The sequence below is a fragment of the Ascidia mentula genome, assembly GCF_947561715.1.
Source record: "Ascidia mentula chromosome 2 unlocalized genomic scaffold, kaAscMent1.1 SUPER_2_unloc_24, whole genome shotgun sequence".
In the NCBI taxonomy this organism is placed as follows: Eukaryota; Metazoa; Chordata; class Ascidiacea; order Phlebobranchia; family Ascidiidae; genus Ascidia; species Ascidia mentula.
Genome location: NW_028113670.1, coordinates 32,501 through 35,000, shown reverse-complemented (window position 1 = coordinate 35,000; position 2,500 = coordinate 32,501). Strand labels below are relative to the sequence as shown.

The 2,500-nt window shown below is 59.5% G+C and overlaps 3 non-coding genes across 3 annotated transcripts in view; all 3 read right to left on the bottom strand.

The window, feature by feature from the left end:
* LOC145915818 (large subunit ribosomal RNA) overlaps window positions 1–646 on the bottom strand; it is a 3,689-nt gene extending 3,043 nt beyond the window's left edge. Inside the window, exon 1 of the ribosomal RNA XR_014404134.1 lies at window positions 1–646. This exon is cut by the window's left edge and continues 3,043 nt beyond it. This is a non-coding gene — a ribosomal RNA (large subunit ribosomal RNA).
* A 244-nt stretch (window positions 647–890) lies between these two features.
* Window positions 891–1,044, bottom strand: LOC145915805 (5.8S ribosomal RNA). Its single transcript, XR_014404123.1, has one exon. It is a non-coding gene; the product is annotated as a 5.8S ribosomal RNA (ribosomal RNA).
* A 260-nt stretch (window positions 1,045–1,304) lies between these two features.
* Window positions 1,305–2,500, bottom strand: part of LOC145915810 (small subunit ribosomal RNA) — a 1,825-nt gene continuing 629 nt past the window's right edge. The window contains exon 1 of the ribosomal RNA XR_014404128.1: window positions 1,305–2,500. This exon is cut by the window's right edge and continues 629 nt beyond it. This is a non-coding gene — a ribosomal RNA (small subunit ribosomal RNA).

Here is a 2,500-nt window from a genome sequence, read left to right as displayed (position 1 = left end):
GGCCGACGTGTCCGCGCGCCTATAACACCCACCCGGGGGCGGGCTACCTTGCGCGCGGCCTTCTCGCCGCCTCCCAGACGGTCGCGGCCTTCGCCACGGCGCTAGTGCGCTGGAGCTGCTCGGAGGACAGCGCGAACGACGGGCCGCAAGGCTCCGCACGCCCACACGCTCCGCTCGGCTTCAGCTGAAAGCGTCGCGCGACTCGACAGGCCCTCCCGTTTGCCTCTCGACGGTTTCACGTACTCTTTAACTCTCTCTTCAAAGTGCTTTTCAACTTTCCCTCACGGTACTTGTTCGCTATCGGTCTCGCGACAGTATTTAGCCTTAGATGGAGTTTACCACCCGCTTTGGGCTGCATTCCCAAACAACCCGACTCTGGGAAGACGCAGAGCGCGCGCCCTCGCCGCCACCATGGGCCTGACACCCGCACCGGGACGAGGCCTCGATCAGAAGGACGCGGGCGGCGAACGACGTACGCGCAGCGAATTCCTTACGCCACAATTCCACGCGCCGCAGAGGCGCGCGGATTCGGCGATGGGCACTTCCCACTTCACTCGCCGTTACTGGGGGAATCCTCGTTAGTTTCTTTTCCTCCGCTTAGTAATATGCTTAAATTCAGCGGGTAGCCTCGTCCGACCTCAGGCCGATAATCCAGTGCCTCGTTTGCGAGAGACACGCGCGCGCCACCGAAGCTCGTGCGAGCGCCGCGCCCGAACGCGAGCCGTGCTGCTCCGGGCCGGGATCCTCTTCGAGGCCGACTCGTAACGAGACGCACGCCGCGTTCGGTTTCGCGCGCTGACACTGCGTTCGTGCTGTCCTGGGCGGGACGACCGTGGCAACGGCCGACACCGCACCGGCCCGACGCGTCGCCGCGCGGGAACGTTACAACGCGACCCTGAGGCGGGCGTGGCGCCGGGATTGACCCGGTGCCGCAATTTGCGTTCAGAACGTCGATGCTCAATGTGTCCTGCAATTCACATTAATTCACGCAGCTAGCTGCGTCCTTCATCGACTCGCGAGCCGAGTGATCCACCGCCAAGAGCCCTCCGTGACTTCGTCAGTTGGACAAGCGCGACCCAGCCGGATTGCACAGTCGAAAAAAGCGGTGGCCGAGCGGTCGCCAGCCGTAGGCGACGCATGAAGCCAGCCTGGCACATGGCCACGGCACTCGGCGCAGAACGAAACAGGGTGACCGAAGTGCAATCGCGTGCGCCTCAACAGCGACGAAGGGCGTGCGCGGCCGCCAAGATACGGAGCCTTCTCCACCTGTCGAACGCACGACCACTCGATCGGCGATCGGCCGGTAATGATCCTTCCGCAGGTTCACCTACGGAAACCTTGTTACGACTTTTACTTCCTCTAAATGATCAAGTTAGATCGTCTTCTCGGACGCCGGCGCGGCCGTTGCCGAACGCGCCAGGTCCAATCGGAGGACCTCACTAAACCATTCAATCGGTAGTAGCGACGGGCGGTGTGTACAAAGGGCAGGGACGTAATCAACGCGAGCTGATGACTCGCGCTTACTGGGCATTCCTCGTTCAAGGGAAACAATTGCAATTCCCTATCCCTAGCACGACCGGGGTTCAGCGGGTTACCCGGACCTTCCGGCCTAGGCGGCGACACGCTGATCCGGTCAGTGTAGCGCGCGTGCGGCCCCGAACATCTAAGGGCATCACAGACCTGTTATTGCTCAATCTCGTGTGGCTAAGCGCCACTAGTCCCTCTAAGAAGTTCAACGCCGACCGATAGGGTCGCGTAACTAGTTAGCAAGCCAGAGTCTCGTTCGTTATCGGAATTAACCAGACAAATCGCTCCACCAACTAAGAACGGCCATGCACCACCACCCACAGAATCAAGAAAGAGCTCTCAATCTGTCAATCCTCACTGTGTCCGGGCCGGGTGAGATTCCCCGTGTTGAGTCAAATTAAGCCGCAGGCTCCACGCCTGGTGGTGCCCTTCCGTCAATTCCTTTAAGTTTCAGCTTTGCAACCATACTTCCCCCGGAACCCAAAGACTTTGGTTTCCCGCAAGCTGCCGGAGGGGTCGTCAAAGTAACGCCCCCCGATCGCTGGTTGGCATCGTTTATAGTCAGAACTAGGACGGTATCTGATCGTCTTCGAACCTCTGACTTTCGCTCTTGATTAAAGAAAACATTCTTGGCAAATGCTTTCGCAGTCGTTCGTCTTGCGCCGATCCAAGAATTTCACCTCTAACGGCACAGTACGAATGCCCCCGTCCGTCCCTCTTAATCATTACCTCGCGCTCCGAAAACCAACAAAATAGAACCGAGGTCCTATTCCATTATTCCATGCACCATTATTCAGGCGAAGCGCCTGCTTTGAACACTCTAATTTTTTCAAAGTAAACGTCCCGGCCGCCGCCGACACTCAGTCAAGGGCACCGGCGGAGCGCCGGGGGAGAGGGCCAGGTGCGGCCAGTGCACGCCTTGCGACGGACCGGCCGCCTGCGCCCAACGTCCAACTACGAGCTTTTTAACCGC